This window comes from Lissotriton helveticus, chromosome 1_1 (assembly GCF_964261635.1).
Source record: "Lissotriton helveticus chromosome 1_1, aLisHel1.1, whole genome shotgun sequence".
NCBI lineage: Eukaryota > Metazoa > Chordata > Amphibia > Caudata > Salamandridae > Lissotriton > Lissotriton helveticus.
The window spans coordinates 428,272,813-428,292,160 of NC_136057.1; the positions used below are offsets into that span (position 1 = coordinate 428,272,813).

The following is a 19,348-nucleotide window of genomic DNA, read 5'->3' on the forward strand; positions in this document are numbered from 1 at the left end:
TTCTGTGGGCGAACAATGTCTAGTGATGAATATGTAGTATCAAGTTTTACAAATTCGCTATGACACGATTTTTACATGTAAATTTATGTGTGGGGAATTTTTTTTCATTAGATGGATTTTCATGTAACATTTGTATTGTGCTGTTTTGTGGAAACATGAATCACGTAACTATATATATATATATATATATATATATATATATATATATATATATATATATATATGTATATATATATATATATATATATATATATATATATAAATCAACACTGAGTCACCTCATGAGGAAGAGCCACTTCAGGTAGGTTTAAAACTTGCTTCTTTATTGCACACGAAGGCTGCATACAGGAAAGCAGAGATGTCATCAAAATATAAAACTGCACTTGCCAGACGCGTTTCGAGTCAAAAGACACTTCCTCAATGGCAGCAGTTGGAAAGCTTCACAAAACCGGTGTTTGTGCAACCACTTAATTTAAACATTCACCGCCCCAGTGGGCGTGGCCACTTCAACAGGCCTTCTGATCTTTGTAGTTGCGCTATTCCTCAAGTGAGTCCGTTAGTAGTGAAGCATGCTTACTTCTTGTTACACCACAGTGGGGGGATGCGCACCTTCTGATTGTCCTGCTGCATACTCGCCCTTCCATATAGAAGTTCTACCTGCCTCGCTGGCGACGTCAGATAACTTCACCGAGGAACGCTGCACTTTACAGCTGGGCTCTTCCGCGACCGAGGCAGGCCGCTTCAATATAAATCAACACTGAGTCACCTCATGAGGAAGAGCCACTTCAGGTAGGTTTAAAACTTGCTTCTTTATTGCACACGAAGGCTGCATACAGGAAAGCAGAGATGTCATCAAAATATAAAACTGCACTTGCCAGACGCGTTTCGAGTCAAAAGACACTTCCTCAATGGCAGCAGTTGGAAAGCTTCACAAAACCGGTGTTTGTGCAACCACTTAATTTAAACATTCACCGCCCCAGTGGGCGTGGCCACTTCAACAGGCCTTCTGGTCTTTGTAGTTGCGCTATTCCTCAAGTGAGTCCGTTAGTAGTGAAGCATGCTTACTTCTTGTTACACCACAGTGGGGGGATGCGCACCTTCTGATTGTCCTGCTGCATACTCGCCCCTCCGTATTGAAGTTCTACCTGCCTCGCTGGCGACGTCAGATAACTTCACCGAGGAACGCTGCACTTTACAGCTGGGCTCTTCCGCGACCGAGGCAGGCCGCTTCAATATAAATCAACACTGAGTCACCTCATGAGGAAGAGCCACTTCAGGTAGGTTTAAAACTTGCTTCTTTATTGCACACGAAGGCTGCATACAGGAAAGCAGAGATGTCATCAAAATATAAAACTGTACTTGCCAGACGCGTTTCGAGTCAAAAGACACTTCCTCAATGGCAGCAGTTGGAAAGCTTCACAAAACCGGTGTTTGTGCAACCACTTAATTTAAACATTCACCGCCCCAGTGGGCGTGGCCACTTCAACAGGCCTTCTGGTCTTTGTAGTTGCGCTATTCCTCAAGTGAGTCCGTTAGTAGTGAAGCATGCTTACTTCTTGTTACACCACAGTGGGGGGATGCGCACCTTCTGATTGTCCTGCTGCATACTCGCCCCTCCGTATGGAAGTTCTACCTGCCTCGCTGGCGACGTCAGATAACTTCACCGAGGAACGCTGCACTTTACAGCTGGGCTCTTCCGCGACCGAGGCAGGCCGCTTCAATATAAATCAACACTGAGTCACCTCATGAGGAAGAGCCACTTCAGGTAGGTTTAAAACTTGCTTCTTTATTGCACACGAAGGCTGCATACAGGAAAGCAGAGATGTCATCAAAATATAAAACTGCACTTGCCAGACGCGTTTCGAGTCAAAAGACACTTCCTCAATGGCAGCAGTTGGAAAGCTTCACAAAACCGGTGTTTGTGCAACCACTTAATTTAAACATCCACCGCCCCAGTGGGCGTGGCCACTTCAACAGGCCTTCTGGTCTTTGTAGTTGTGCTATTCCTCAAGTGAGTCCGTTAGTAGTGAAGCATGCTTACTTCTTGTTACACCACAGTGGGGGGATGCGCACCTTCTGATTGTCCTGCTGCATACTCGCCCCTCCGTATGGAAGTTCTACCTGCCTCGCTGGCGACGTCAGATAACTTCACCGAGGAACGCTGCACTTTACAGCTGGGCTCTTCCGCGACCGAGGCAGGCCGCTTCAATATAAATCAACGCTGAGTCACCTCATGAGGAAGAGCCACTTCAGGTAGGTTTAAAACTTGCTTCTTTATTGCACACGAAGGCTGCATACAGGAAAGCAGAGATGTCATCAAAATATAAAACTGCACTTGCCAGACGCGTTTCGAGTCAAAAGACACTTCCTCAATGGCAGCAGTTGGAAAGCTTCACAAAACCGGTGTTTGTGCAACCACTTAATTTAAACATTCACCGCCCCAGTGGGCGTGGCCACTTCAACAGGCCTTCTGGTCTTTGTAGTTGCGCTATTCCTCAAGTGAGTCAGTTAGTAGTGAAGCATGCTTACTTCTTGTTACACCACAGTGGGGGGATGCGCACCTTCTGATTGTCCTGCTGCATACTCGCCCCTCCGTATGGAAGTTCTACCTGCCTCGCTGGCGACGTCAGATAACTTCACCGAGGAACGCTGCACTTTACAGCTGGGCTCTTCCGCGACCGAGGCAGGCCGCTTCAATATAAATCAACACTGAGTCACCTCATGAGGAAGAGCCACTTCAGGTAGGTTTAAAACTTGCTTCTTTATTGCACACGAAGGCTGCATACAGGAAAGCAGAGATGTCATCAAAATATAAAACTGCACTTGCCAGACGCGTTTCGAGTCAAAAGACACTTCCTCAATGGCAGCAGTTGGAAAGCTTCACAAAACCGGTGTTTGTGCAACCACTTAATTTAAACATTCACCGCCCCAGTGGGCGTGGCCACTTCAACAGGCCTTCTGGTCTTTGTAGTTGCGCTATTCCTCAAGTGAGTCCGTTAGTAGTGAAGCATGCTTACTTCTTGTTACACCACAGTGGGGGGATGCGCACCTTCTGATTGTCCTGCTGCATACTCGCCCCTCCGTATGGAAGTTCTACCTGCCTCGCCGGCGACGTCAGATAACTTCACCGAGGAACGCTTCACTTTACAGCTGGGCTCTTCCGCGACCGAGGCAGGCCGCTTCAATATAAATCAACACTGAGTCACCTCATGAGGAAGAACCACTTCAGGTAGGTTTAAAACTTGCTTCTTTATTGCACACGAAGGCTGCATACAGGAAAGCAGAGATGTCATCAAAATATAAAACTGCACATGCCAGATGCGTTTCGAGTCAAAAGACACTTCCTCAATGGCAGCAGTTGGAAAGATTCACAAAACCGGTGTTTGTGCAACCACTTAATTTAAACATTCACCGCCCCAGTGGGCGTGGCCACTTCAACAGGCCTTCTGGTCTTTGTAGTTGCGCTATTCCTCAAGTGAGTCCGTTAGTAGTGAAGCATGCTTACTTCTTGTTACACCACAGTGGGGGGATGCGCACCTTCTGATTGTCCTGCTGCATACTCGCCCCTCCGTATGGAAGTTCTACCTGCCTCGCTGGCGACGTCAGATAACTTCACCGAGGAACGCTGCACTTTACAGCTGGGCTCTTCCGCGACCGAGGCAGGCCGCTTCAATATAAATCAACACTGAGTCACCTCATGAGGAAGAGCCACTTCAGGTAGGTTTAAAACTTGCGGAAGAGCCCAGCTGTAAAGTGCAGCGTTCCTCGGTGAAGTTATCTGACGTCGCCAGCGATGCAGGTAGAACTTCCATACGGAGGGGCGAGTATGCAGCAGGACAATCAGAAGGTGCGCATCCCCCCACTGTGGTGTAACAAGAAGTAAGCATGCTTCACTACTAACGGACTCACTTGAGGAATAGCGCAACTACAAAGACCAGAAGGCCTGTTGAAGTGGCCACGCCCACTGGGGCGGTGAATGTTTAAATTAAGTGGTTGCACAAACACCGGTTTTGTGAAGCTTTCCAACTGCTGCCATTGAGGAAGTGTCTTTTGACTCGAAACGCGTCTGGCAAGTGCAGTTTTATATTTTGATGACATCTCTGCTTTCCTGTATGCAGCCTTCGTGTGCAATAAAGAAGCAAGTTTTAAACCTACCTGAAGTGGCTCTTCCTCATGAGGTGACTCAGTGTTGATTTATATTGAAGCGGCCTGCCTCGGTCGCGGAAGAGCCCAGCTGTAAAGTGCAGCGTTCCTCGGTGAAGTTATCTGACGTCGCCAGCGAGGCAGGTAGAACTTTCATACGGAGGGGCGAGTATGCAGCAGGACAATCAGAAGGTGCGCATCCCCCCACTGTGGTGTAACAAGAAGTAAGCATGCTTCACTACTAACGGACTCACTTGAGGAATAGCGCAACTACAAAGACCAGAAGGCCTGTTGAAGTGGCCACGCCCACTGGGGCGGTGAATGTTTAAATTAAGTGGTTGCACAAACACCGGTTTTGTGAAGCTTTCCAACTGCTGCCATTGAGGAAGTGTCTTTTGACTCGAAACGCGTCTGGCAAGTGCAGTTTTATATTTTGATGACATCTCTGCTTTCCTGTATGCAGCCTTCGTGTGCAATAAAGAAGCAAGTTTTAAACCTACCTGAAGTGGCTCTTCCTCATGAGGTGACTCAGTGTTGATTTATATTGAAGCGGCCTGCCTCGGTCGCGGAAGAGCCCAGCTGTAAAGTGCAGCGTTCCTCGGTGAAGTTATCTGACGTCGCCAGCGAGGCAGGTAGAACTTCTATACGGAGGGGCGAGTATGCAGCAGGACAATCAGAAGGTGCGCATCCCCCCACTGTGGTGTAACAAGAAGTAAGCATGCTTCACTACTAACGGACTCACTTGAGTAATAGCGCAACTACAAAGACCAGAAGGCCTGTTGAAGTGGCCACGCCCACTGGGGCGGTGAATGTTTAAATTAAGTGGTTGCACAAACACCGGTTTTGTGAAGCTTTCCAACTGCTGCCATTGAGGAAGTGTCTTTTGACTCGAAACGCGTCTGGCAAGTGCAGTTTTATATTTTGATGACATCTCTGCTTTCCTGTATGCAGCCTTCGTGTGCAATAAAGAAGCACGTTTTAAACCTACCTGAAGTGGCTCTTCCTCATGAGGTGACTCAGTGTTGATTTATATATATATATATTCACTGAAAAAACCATAGGTTATAGACCATATATAGTTAGGAATTAGCATTTACAAAACCTTGAAAATTCACTGAAAAAACCATAGGTTATAGACCATATATAGTTAGGAATTAGCATTTACAAAACCTTATTTTACTCACACAAAACCATTGAAATTCCATATATAGTTAGTTGCACTAACTATATATCGTGCACCCGCAATCCACTGCTGATGATGTCACATATTACATCATTCATGACATGGTCAGTGACATCACTGATGACATCACTGAACACATGAACATAGGGAGTTTTCAATCTCGCCACAAATACCAACCTTGGGAGCAGATTTCAACGGCATGGCAAGAATAAGAGCTCTTTTGTCTCAGAGAGAGGTGGCCTTGAGTTCGGCCCGTGAAACTTTCGTGCTTCACATAGCGAACACCCGTACAGAGGTGCAGACCCTTTTCAATACAGATTTGCCTTTCCATTTCAGCAAGATGGTTCGGACTATCTTTAACACGTCCTCCACAAAGGCCCTGGCGCACTTTTTTAAAGTTGTTACCAGTGGTCTCGTGACTTCATTTGAGAAAATCTTTGGAGTCATCCCTGCTTTCTTTCATTCTATTTTTTCCACTCTGCTTCGTGGATTCCCATTTTTACTTGCATTACCAGCGGACGCTCTTGTGCTTTTTTACATTTTTAAATATGGATGTCCCTCCTGTGCAAGCTCCCGCCCTGCAGCTGCTGACACTGTTCGGCAATCGCATGCTAGAATATTATGGCACAATGCCGTTGGCGATATTAAGCACGGCATATGGATTATCTTTTCGATTCTCCTACTTCACCTGTGTCCAGCCTGTATTTCACTGCCTGACCTGTGATTTCGATTGGGCCATTGATTTGTGTCTCTGCGGACCGGTTTCTCCTGACGTCGACTTTAATCAGCTGATGACTCCTATCATTACTCACGAGTTGGTTTGTCCTGGCGAAAGGATTATGGCTGTGGCATTGATGCATGGACTAATTGGTCCCTGGAATTTACTGGCGGCAACACAGTCTTTCTTGGAACAGAGCTTTCTTGAAAACCCACCGAGCTGTCCTCTGATGGTGATAGAGGATCCGGTGCTGGGAGAGCACATATGTTCTTTTCCGATTTTAAATTGGATGGCTGAACTCTTTTCGGATGAAGACGGTGACTTCCTATTGGAGGCTGTTGCAGCTTATTTTGCATACACAGTTATGTCATAGACCTTTTTCATGTTTGATATGCTGAGTACTAGCATTTCATTGACAATTCATTGACTTATTTGTCAAGTTTTTATTATTTAGCTTGCCTATTGGCTTAAGACTCGATAAAGTACTTGGCTGTTTTATTTTTCTTTAGCATTAAATTGTCCTAGTTTTTAATGCTTTACCTTGCGGACCGTCCACATATAAACTTGCAATCTGCTCTCATGAGATGGCACTTCTATTATCTTATTCAGTTCGTTTCCGGATCATGGGGAGGTGTCATCTAGGTCCTGGATATCTTTACACCGTGTTAAGTTAGCATGGGCTCATTACCGGTTTAAACGCCATTTTTCCTTTTTTGCAACTTCTGCACACGACACTTAGTTGTTGCTTTAGCTTTCAACCTAGTAGTTCATCGTGGTTTACATGAGAATAATATGTTCTTGCTCTACTATCTGCTTTGCTTGTTAAACTATATCTGTACAGCGAGTGCTGAAGTTTCAAGAACAACACGATACAGAATTGTTATGAGGTCTGATCTCCACGACTTCATACTCATAACATAAGTGCAACTTCTGCCAATTCTGGGCATGAGGCGGGTTTTATATTGCTTTGCCGAACACACATACACAACAGTTGATGCGGTTCACATGAAGAGAGAGCTGGTGTATGCTGATGTGATTCCTTCAAATCTAAGACACTAAAGTATGGGCACGCCCTAAACCAACACAAAGAGACCTTCTTAGCAAATAATATAATATGTGTATTAGGGAGGGTGAGATATAAGCAGCCGCGGGCCGTGGAGGGAGTTACGGTGGGGCAGGGAGGCGGGGAGGGGGAGGGGCAGGGTGGAGCCCTCTCCACCCTGCCCCTCCCCCTCCCCGCCTCCCTGCCCCACCGTAACTCCCTCCACGGCCCGCGGCTGCTTATAAGTGTTGCTAACTCTTATTCATTTACAGCATGTTAACATACTGTCACCATTCGCTTTTTATGTACTAGTAACTATGCTGGTAATTTTGCTACTGATAATATGTGTACTTGTATTATCTAAGATACTACGCCTGAGAAGACGGCATTAGTAAATAAACATTTCAAATACACATGTGTTCTTCTTAACTCCATGTTCTGGTTTCTAAGAAATATATAACGACCGACTGTTCATGAGTTCCACGTATCCTGAGGTACTATAAGTTCATATTCTGGATTGTCTAAACATTGAGAGTTTGTTATATCCAATGTGACACTGTACCTAGCTTGCTAAGGGGTTTTGATTACTAAGGTGAGTTTTGGGACACCCTAATTCGCCGAGGTTCCAATCCTCTGTCCACAGTTCTGTGTGAGAACAGAAACCCTGCGACAGGGGCACCCCTGAGCCTTGCTGGAGCTTCATCACAATTGCGATACAACTCCAGCAATGCGCCACCTTTATGGCACAGATACGTCACGCATCTGTGCTGTTTTTGCCCCATGATGCGCCACATTGTAAATGCAGCACACCATAGGTGTTAGGAGAAGGGCCAACTTCCACGGGAGCAAAGACAAATCCCCACACCTCCAAGACACAGCAGCAGGAATGCGCTAACAAGGTAGACCACACTCCTATCTGTTGTATCCTAAAAGTATGAGGGAATTTACCCAAGGAGTGTCCACCACTCTCCTCATACGTGGGGTAACAGAATAGTAGAAAAGGCGTCTCCGGGGGGGGGGGTGGTCCAGGCTAGGAAACAAAGATCAAGTTAGGAATAGACACAATCCCTATGCTTACATGAAACAACATAAAACATTGACAAGTGTGATCACTCATGGATCTTACCCCAAGTGTAGATCGGGCCGGCGTCAACGATGAGTCCAGGTAATCAGGGAGGGGTCCAAACAGGACTCACGAAGGACTCAACACACCTCTGACGCAAAGCAAATGGTAAGGGTAGGTGAGGTGAACTGGCCGGCTGACTAAAGAGGACCAGGCCAGCGGAGCAGTAACACCAAAACACCAGACAAAACACACACAAAACAGAAAAGGAGTGAGGGGCACCGACTGGCTGCACAGGGGGCGAATTCAGCGGAGCAGCACCCACTCAGGAGGTGAGACACCCGGCCCCTAGGAGGATAGGGCGGAGCGCTCACTCTCAAGAGGAAAAAACCACTAAAGCAAAGGGGCAAACCAAAGAGGTAACAGTGGTAGCAAAACCAGTATAAAACAGAGAGTGAACCGATTACGCCCGCAAAATGCGTGAGGAATAGCAGGGCGTCGCGTTCACGGAAAAACGAAGCGGCAAAGAATACCGCTTTAACAACCAGACACCACACGCACACTCACAGGGCAGAAAAGCGAGTAGCAGAGGGTCAGGAGAATCAGGTATCAGGCGACTAGAAGACAGAGCCCAGCAGAGCTCTAGACGGCAGCAAAGCAACTCGAACAGGAACCAGGAAGTGGGAAGGGGGCGTGGTCACAGCAAGTAAGCCAAGCAATGATGGGAGGGCCCAGCTCCTCCTTATCCCACTTAGGGAGCGTCAGGAAAGTACGGATTTTGACGCTAAGGGTTCAACTGAAAATGCACGAACCAGAATGAAGCACACTTGCCAATGTTAATTCCTAACAATAGGTGACGGAACAGCGGCACAGAATGACTAACACATCCCTGGTGATGCGCCAGTCATCATAAATCTATCCCTATGCTTCTTATCTTGTTAGAGATGAACCGCCATATGTATCATCAAAGTTTTTTGCATTTCCTAAATAGCGAACTTTAAGGAATAAATAGCGATTCTTTACCATTCCTAGTTTGCGATGACCTATTTGCTAATTACAAATTACCCATTCATTTCCATGCAGCAGGAGGCCCATAGGAATGAAGGTGCAATTTGCGATTAGCAATTACCTCATCGCAAATTACGAATTTTTCCGAGGGTGCAGGGGTGTCTCAAGAACACCCTGCTGCACCCCCGAAAAAGAAATTTGGGGGCATATGGCGCACATAAATTTTGAAAACATTCCTTTACCTCAAAAACGATTTTCTTTTTTTTTATATATTCATACTTTGAGTTTCAAAACAGTCTCAGAAACACACCAATTTGTCTTCAGCAGAGCAAAAGGTATGCACTCCAGAGTCTGCAGCTATCAAAAGCACAGAAATGCTGTAATTCCTCACACATATCTCTCATGTCACACCAATCAAAACTCTTCCCTCACTTTTTTTCAAAGCAAAACCCTGCCCCCTCTCTGCTTTTTCTGCATAGCAACCACCTCTTGCAAGACCTCTGGTGTTTCCAAGTTCACACAACAATGTTGCAATTGAACTCTGAACTCTCAGTGCACCTGCATATCCAGAGCATTCTTTCATTTAATGATTTTTTCTTCGCCACTCAAAATACATCTTTCAACGAACTCATCCATGCACACTAACTTTCTGTTTTCAGCAATCAAAATCCACCAATCACTCTTACTGCTTCATTAACACAGAAACTCCTCAGTTTTTTTCATTTTACACTCTCATTTTTTCAACTGCCATTTCATTGCCACACTTCATCTGACTGCAGGAGAACCTTCTCTCGCCATGTTTTCTGTCTGGATTGTTGGACATAGTTATATCTATTGGGCTCAAAGGTACGCTGAAAACAGGAATTTACCTAACCTCAATTTACAAGATGTGGAAATTAAGTGGTTTGGCCACAGAGGATTAAAATGTCACCAATTGAGACCATTTGTGAAAACCTTTATGCATTTGCCAAAACCTGACCTGTTAATTGTGCACTGTGGAGGTAATGATTTGGGCACTTTGACTGAGGTAGGTCTGGAAATGCTTTTAAAGGACACCTTTGAGCAATTGATGGCACTTTTTCCTCAGACTGCCTTGGTATATTCAAATATATGCCAAAGACAAAAATGGAGGTGGTCGAACCAATTTTGTCCACAAATTGAGAAATCGAGGAAGCATGTAAACAAATCTGTTTCAGCTTACATGAGAGACCATGGAATGGGCTCCCTGTACAACAATAACTTGCGTTACTACATGCAAGATATCTACAGAGGAGATGGAGTTCACTTCTCAGATGAGGGCAACAGAATTTTCACTCTGAATTTAAGACTGTGCATTGGTACCTACTTCTAAGTACCTAAATGTACCATAAACCCAAAAGCTCTTCTCAGAGCTACCCTACATCTGATCACTCACAATTATTATTTTACTCTAACTTTTTTCACTAATTTTCAAGAAAGTACGCTCCCCAGAACGCTTCCCGGTTCGCGAACCGGGCGCACTCCACTCAAAAAAACAAAAAAAATGGTATATATTTTTTTTGCCCTGCGAGACCCTTTCAAAGCCTCCACATCAAACCTAGGGGGTCAGGGACGATCTACTATGCCCCCTTATGGTCATTTGCCCCTTCGTTTTGGCCTCCTCTTGTCTCTCGATCCTACCGAGAGACAAGATGGCGGCCGCTACGGACTGTTTGGAATGTTTACAGACGCCGAAGAACCAATCAGCTTCGCAAACCTCCGTAACGCGAAAAGTACACGAAGCGGAGCGCTGTTACAGATATATATCTTTTTTTGAACGTTAATTTCTCAAAATCCACTGGAGCACATATATTGAGACCTAGCAAAGGCACATCGGGCTACCAGTCCCTAATATTTTACCAAGTTTCGTGCAAATCCATTCAGCCGTTCGATTATTATTATTATTTTTTTTTTTGCCCCGCGGGGCCCTTTTAAAACCTCCACATCAAACCTAGGGGGTCAGCGAGGATCTACTATGCCCCCTTATGGTCATTTGCCCCTTCGCTTTGGCCTCCTCTTCTCTCTCGATCCTACCGAGAGACAAGATGGCGGCCGCTACGGACTGTTTGGAATGTTTACAGACGCCGGAGAACCAATCAGCTTCGCTTCACAAAGCTCCGTTGCGCGAAAAGTACGCGTACTGGAGCGCTGCCCGGTCCGCTGTTACAGATATATATCTTTTTTTAAACGTTAATTTCTCAAAATCCACTGTAGCACATATATTGAGACCTACAAAAGGCACATCGGGCTACCAGTCCCTACAATTTTGCCAAGTTTCGTGCAAATCCATTCAGCCGTTCGGGCTAAAAGTGAGGCCAACCGTCCTATGGAAAACTCAATGTTAAAAACACGTTTTGGGACCCCCCTTTTTTCTCGGCCCCCCCTTGACAAACCCCCCCCCATATTTTCAAGGGCTGCTCAGAAACAAAATGTGCCATTTTCCTGAAAATTTCAGCCAATTCCGTCCACAAACGCCAAAGTTATTAGACATAGAATTTTCAAAAATCCCATAGAGAAAAAATCCTAACTATATATACCTACTGGCGACCGCCAGTAGGTAATGTATATATATATATATGTATAGTTACGTATATATATATATATCGTGGAAACAGTCCCTCCCGACAAGAGAGACTCAGAGGCCGAAGGGGTTTTCTGAGAAGCCAGCTCGTATTTATTCTTCTTCTGGCAGCGGTGGCGAATGCATTTCGGCTTTGACAGCCTTCCTCAGCGCCCAACGCAGAACACACCCATCAATCCCCACCTGTGTAAAATACTGTCCAGCGCTCGCTGCTCCTCCCCTAATGAAGTTGTCACACCCATAGCAGTTTGTTGCGGATGAATAAACTACAGATCCCAGCAGGCACTGTAACGTCCAGCCTGGGTGGGTGGTGTGGCGGAGTGAGGCAAAACAATGGGTTCGCGCTGATTACAGGTAGGTTGTGTGCACATCCAAGTTGAGGAACATCCACGGCCGGCTTCCTTGGTCCCCTTACTCCGCAACTTCCAGCTCCACAGGAACACATGCGGGGCAGGGGCAGTCAATGCGGACTTTGCACCAATCGGTAAAATACCTATGTCTCCCCGGAATTCCTGTGGCTGCTGGCGGTCCAAAGGAACTGTCGATACCTCGACGTATTGCAGCTGCAAGCAGTCTGATGCCAGTATTTGTCCTTTGACCTTTGGTGTCGCGGGGCCTTCCGTAATGCGTCCCTGGCAGGCGCAGCAAAATCTCGTGGAAACAGTCCCTCCCGACAAGAGAGACTCAGAGGCCGAAGGGGTTTTCTGAGAAGCCAGCTCGTATTTATTCTTCTTCTGGCAGCGGTGGCGAATGCATTTCGGCTTTGACAGCCTTCCTCAGCGCCCAACGCAGAACACACCCATCAATCCCCACCTGTGTAAAATACTGTCCAGCGCTCGCTGCTCCTCCCCTAATGAAGTTGTCACACCCATAGCAGTTTGTTGCGGATGAATAAACTACAGATCCCAGCAGGCACTGTAACGTCCAGCCTGGGTGGGTGGTGTGGCGGAGTGAGGCAAAACAATGGGTTCGCGCTGATTACAGGTAGGTTGTGTGCACATCCAAGTTGAGGAACATCCACGGCCGGCTTCCTTGGTCCCCTTACTCCGCAACTTCCAGCTCCACAGGAACACATGCGGGGCAGGGGCAGTCAATGCGGACTTTGCACCAATCGGTAAAATACCTATGTCTCCCCGGAATTCCTGTGGCTGCTGGCGGTCCAAAGGAACTGTCGATACCTCGACGTATTGCAGCTGCAAGCAGTCTGATGCCAGTATTTGTCCTTTGACCTTTGGTGTCGCGGGGCCTTCCGTAATGCGTCCCTGGCAGGCGCAGCAAAATCTCGTGGAAACAGTCCCTCCCGACAAGAGAGACTCAGAGGCCGAAGGGGTTTTCTGAGAAGCCAGCTCGTATTTATTCTTCTTCTGGCAGCGGTGGCGAATGCATTTCGGCTTTGACAGCCTTCCTCAGCGCCCAACGCAGAACACACCCATATATATATATATGTATATGTATATATATGTATATATATATATATATATATGTATAGTATATGTATAGTTACGTGATTCATGTTGTCTATATATATAACATATATAACATATATATATATTACCTACTGGCGGTCGCCAGTAGGTAGTTATAGTTAGGACCTAGTTTCCATAGGAAATCCTCAACATTCTATTTGGATTAACTTTGGCTCTGGTGGATGAATCTTTGCGAATTTCTCAAAGAAGATGGCTCGGTCCGCTGCGCTCCTTCCCGGAAAGTTTGGGGGGGATTGGTGAAGCGGGGGCTGAGATAAAAGGGGGGTCCCAAAACGTGTTTTCTCCATGTTATTTTCCATAGAACGTTTAGACACGGCTACAGGTCGAACGGCTGAATGGGTTTATAAGAATTTTGGCAAAACTGTAGAGTCCGGCTCGCAGATTACGCTTTTTTTGGAATGGTGTAAATCCGTTCAGTAGTTGCTGAGAAAATTAAAGTTAAAGTCAATTATATATCTGTAAGCGCGCACGGGTGCGCGCACTGAAGCGGCTGCGCGCGAGCGGATTTTTTTTTTTGCTGCGTGACGTGTGTTAACGTTCGATTCGAAGGAAATCAGGAAGTGTTGACCGCCATTTTGTCACTGCGAGTAAATATATTGTTCATTTGAAAGCGTTGGAACATGGAAAGGGGAGAAGGTAGAGATTGTTTTGCTGCGTAGGTTTTCTCAGGGTGTGCAGTAAGGTCCTTAAAGGCGAAAATATATATATATTTTTTTTTTTAAAGTTGCGGGGTGCGTGCACTCGGGCGCGCACACTTATTTAGAAGAGTGTGGAAATGGAGATAAATCAGAAGTTTAAGTGCTTTGATATAAGGTGGCTCTGAAAAGAGCCCTTGTGTTAATTGAGTTTTTTCTGCATTTATAAGTAAGTAGCGATGCAGAGCCGGATGTTGCAGAGGAAGATTCTGTTTCTGTCTTCCTTCTTACTTAGTTATGGTTTTTTCACTCTCACTCCAGGCTTTTAGTCTGTGGATGGAAATCCATGAACCTAGACTCACCTATGAAAATCATACTATTGATGCTTGACTGAGGCCAAGGAGATCAGAGTGCATGTGTGTGTAAGGTGATGTACCTTTGGGGAGATGATGTTACGTTTAAACGTAGCCTCTGAGTGCTTAGTTCGGTTCTGTTCTCTCACTGTTGTTGATTTAGAGCCCCAAATACAAAGGCTTGTTGTTGCTTGTGAATCCCCAAGTGTATATTTGCTCATACTGATCCATAACGCCCCGGCGTATCCATGTCGTAGGCTGCACGAGTGGGCGAAACTCAGCTGGCCGAGCAAGACTTGGGGAGGGGGCAGGAGTCAAGAGGAAACAAGGAGGGGTTTTCATCATTTGGGACAAAAAATATTTCTAAACCAATGAAAAGTTTTATTAACAAGTCACATGACCTGTTATGCTTACGTTACGCGCTCCGCGCCGCGCCCCGGATTGCTTCCGGGAAGCTGCACTTCGCGCCTCGCGCACCGGAGCACTTCCGGGTGCGCTAACGCAGCGTGTCATATGACGCATTATGCAACAACGCGATACGTCGTTGGGGCTCCACCGGAACTGATTGAATTGGTAGTCTACAGTGTTTCTGGAAGTTTCAGACTGAAGCTGGCGTCAGCATGAGAGCACCCCGTGGCTACGTCGTGGCCATTCTGCGAGCAATCATGGCAGAAGCTCCCCACCGGAACTCTGCGGGAGTCGGGGCCCCGGTGACTCTTGTAGAATCTTCAAGGCTGATGGGACGCTTTTGGGAATGGGGCCCATGCCGTAGCAGCCAAGCGTCCGAGTTCCAGGGTTGTCTAGAGCCATCCTTGCAGGCCAGGCCCAAGTCTGTGGAGCCGACCGCCATTTCCTGAGCTCCGTGGCAGCCGCCTGTCGCTGTACCGGAAGAGTGGGTGCAATTCAGCCGGATGGCGGGTGAGACGCTGTAATAGCAAGAGCAGGCGTAATTCAGCTGGCCGAGCGAGGCAATGTGCCGCAGGAGCGGGCGCAACTCAGCTTGTCGAGTGAAGCGCTGGGGTGTAGCTGAGAAACCTTCACCTGGGGAGGTGGGGGAGGCTCGTTCGCGCCGCCTCTCCCTTCCAGTGCACCCCACGCCGTCTCCTGGCGCAGGTATATGTGATGGTTGGACCAGGGCACCGCAGGACGTGTCTTCAGGTCAAACGGATTGTGGGACAAGGCCCAGAATGGAAGAGTCACCAAAAGGCTAAAAGTTCCGCCGGACCCCGGGAGACGGCCGCCTATGTCGAGTGAAGTGCTGGGGTGCAGCTGAGAAACCTCCACCTGGGGAGGTGGGGGAGGCTCGTTCGCGCCGCCTCTCCCTTCCAGTGCACCCCACGCCGTCTCCTAGCGCAGGTATATGTGATGGTTGGACCAAGACACCGCAGGACGTGTCTTTAGGGGTGTAGCTGAGAAACCTCCACCTGGGGAGGTGGGGGAGGCTCGTTCGCGCCGCCTCTCCCTTCCAGTGCACCCCACGCCGTCTCCTGGCGCAGGTATATGTGATGGTTGGACCAGGGCACCGCAGGACGTGTCTTTAGGTCAAACCCTCAACTATGGCACCCAACATCCAGGACTTATGACATTTGTGGAAGGCAGTGACATCAAAGCATCTCAGGGACCAAGCATATGCAGAGTCCTTCCTACAGCCTCTGCGTTCCTTCTTACCTAGTTATGGTTTTTTCACTGCCACTCCAGGCTTTTAGTCTGTGGATGGCAAACTATGAACCTACACTCACCTATGAAAATCTTACTATTGATGCTTGACTGAGGACAAGGAGATCAGTGAAGCGCTGGGGTGTAGCTGAGAAACCTCCACCTGGGGAGGTGGGGGAGGCTCGTTCGCGCCGCCTCTCCCTTCCAGTGCACCCCACGCCGTCTGCTGGCGGAGATGTTGCAGCAGGCTGCCATGTAAATAGTTATTTAATTAAACGTTTTACCCTGTTACTTTGTTGGTGTGTTGTATATATTTATAATATTTGCATAGGGTTTCTCGTTATTTTGGGCGGGGTGGGCGGCGGAGGAATTTCACTGAAAAAACCATGCATTTGGATCGATGTTGCAGCAGGCTGCCATGTAAATAGTTATTTAATTAAACGTTTTACCCTGTTACTTTGTTGGTGTGTTGTATATATTTATAATATTTGCATAGGGTTTCTCGTTATTTTGGGCGGGGTGGGCGGCGGAGCAAATTCACTGAAAAAACCATAGGTTATAGACCATATATAGTTAAATATCTCAAGTCCATCTCTGCACTCGATGGAGATACAGGTCGTCGATCAAAAAATGTGCTGGCCACCTCTAATGGTAATAGCGTGGCCAGGGCTTTTGTCAATCCCTCTGCAAATTGCACAGGGTGCTCTTGTTTGACATGCCGCACCATGGTATGTATGGAAAAGGAATATTTTTTTGTTGGATTTCCTCTTGAGAGAAACGAGTCACATATCGTGCAGGTTACTTTTGGTGCATTTACTTTCTTTTGATCTTCAGGATAAGTGAAAAATTGCCAGATGAAAGATTCTTTTTTTCTTCTTAAAGGTATTCGATCATTTTGTTCAGATTCGGAAGATGAATGAGATATGGTAGCCATTTCACCAAAGTCTTCCGAAAATGTAGGACGTTGTTCTCTCTTGAGAGTAGAAAAGATAGTGAGAGAAGTGGGGGGAGTGCTGTAAATTCCAGAATAGAAACTAGTAAGAACCAATTGGAAGTGTTGTTTTCATGTTGCAGCAGGCTGCCATGTAAATAGTTATTTAATAAAACGTTTTACACTGTTACTTTGCTGGTGTGTTGTATTTATTTATAATATTTGTATAGGGTTTGTCGTTATTTTGGGCGGGGTGGGCGGCGGAGCCGAGCTATCTTGCAGCCATCATGGCGTCGAGCTCGGTTTCTCTCACTAGTTTCATATTTCTCATGAGGGGTTGTTCCTAATGTTTCTATTTTAGCGAGGTGAAAAAGAGATCCTATCAGTGGCCTACTGATTTTGCTCGATTCCTTTTGTTTTTTCTAGCGATTTTTAAGTTAAAGTTTGCTAGCACGATACAGCGGCTAGTCCGCATTTTATATATGTCTTTTTTATTAGGGGTCTCCTCCGGTGGAGTCGGACGATCTACCTCTAATAACCGGTAAGTGTTCCTCTGAGGGAATGCGTCTTGAAAGTGGCTGACTGTAATGTATGATATTTCACTCAGTGACTTTCAGGCCCATGCTGTTTCAAAACTGTGCATGTGCTTGAAGCAGGCGTAGGTATTGACGCAGCATTGTGAATATAGTGCATTGGTGAGCCTTGCTGGAGCTGCATCACAGTTGCGATGCAACTCTAGCAATGTATTAGTTTTTGAGCACAGATGTGTTACGCATGTATGGTGTTTTTGTACCATGGTGCGCCACATTTCAAATGTGGCACACCATGGGTAATGGAGCACTACCATACTGTGGTGCACATTAACTGGTGCATATCTGGGTATGAAGTAGTTAACATAAATCTGCCCCATAGGTTACAAATCCGCGTTTAGTAGACTGTTTGGCCTTTGTAGTTTTATGTTTTTTCTGTTATTCTATGTAGGTATGTAATATTGCAAGATTTTTGTCACGAAAAAGAAGCCATGAGTATTGGGTTTGTGAAAGATTGCAAGATTTTTAAAATTAAAAAGGAAAAATCATGGCATTGTTTAATATAGTATTGTAAATACTTATCTTTAACAATGATGAGAGAGTAAAAAAAGGTTAACCTGATGTTCGAAAGTTATTCACAGGCTTCTTTAGAGGAAGTATTCTATATGATTGTAGCGTGGGTGTTTCACTTTTTTATAGGTAATAGAATGCATTCTGCAAGCATGTAGTACTCCTCCTGCTACAGCATAAATATTCTTCAGTGCTTTTCATTTCGTAAGCGGTATTGAGACCGACACAGAACTTCAATGGATCGGAGGGGCTGTTCCTGTGCATCTGGAGGACTGCCAAGCAGTTGCAGCAGTGGGAGTGAGGCCTCTCACGACAGAGAACTTCAATGGATCGGAGGGGCTGTTCCTGTGCATCTGGAGGACTGCCAAGCCGTTGCAGCAGTGGGAGTGAGGCCTCTTACAGGGGCGTAGCGCAGCTCCTTTTGATGTTCACAATTGCAGATAACAGGGTAGAGATGTGAGAGAAGTGGGTGGAGTGCTTCGTGTAAATTGCAGAATAGAAACTACTAAGAACCAATTGGAAGTGTTGTTGTGAAGTCACATGACTTCACATGCGCGTCTCAGGACGTGTACGCGGTGATAGTATCTGGTCACGTACGCCATTTGGGAGTAGCGGTCTAATTCAGCGAAGTTTCAAAACGTGAAAAGGAGTAAATCCAAATATATCCGGATTTAATATATCTTCTGAGCTGGAATCAAGCATACAATTGTTAAAGTATAAAACCTTTTATATATTTTTTTAAAATACCAAGGTGTGTACATTCGGTCACACACGAAAGTTTAAAAAGACATTCGGCTCCATTTAATGAAAATTTTCATAATAATAAAAAAGAAGCCTAGGTTTACTGTCTTTGACGTAGTATAAGTTCTTTGATGGGTCTATGAAGAAATTTAATAAGTTGCAATCGCGAAGTTTTCCCGAAATATATAGGCGGGTGCGCGCACACGGTCGCGCACGAACTAAAGCCAAAAAAGGGGAGATAAACCCCCTTTATAATATGCTCCTGGAGCTGTTTTTGGTACAATGAGTTAGTTCTGAAAAGAACTTTTTTTTTTTTTTTTTTTTTTTAAACAAGTGTTATGTTGTTTTTGATTTTTTAAACTTGCAACAACATTTTCATGTGTGACACAGGATCAAAATGAAATGAAGATATTTATCTTTTCTCGGGGCGTTTATGACTCTCAATTTTTAGTTTAGTAAGAATGAGGCTCTGCTCTCCGTACAGAAGAATTTCTCCACACTCGTTGCATTTCATGTGCACCTTTGCAAGATATGGTCTCAAGTCCATCACAGCACTCGATGGTGATACAGGTCGTCCACCAGAAGATGTGCTGGCCACCTCTGATGGTAATAGCGTGGCCAGGGCTCTTGTCGATGCCTTTGCAAATTCCACAGGGTGCACTTGTTTGACATGCCGCACCATGGTATGT

The 19,348-nt window shown here is 46.0% G+C and overlaps 1 protein-coding gene across 1 annotated transcript in view; it reads left to right on the forward strand.

Annotated features, from left to right (window-relative positions):
• Nucleotides 1-19,348, forward strand: part of BICD1 (BICD cargo adaptor 1) — an 801,460-nt gene that overhangs the window by 620,431 nt on the left and 161,681 nt on the right. The window lies entirely within an intron of this gene.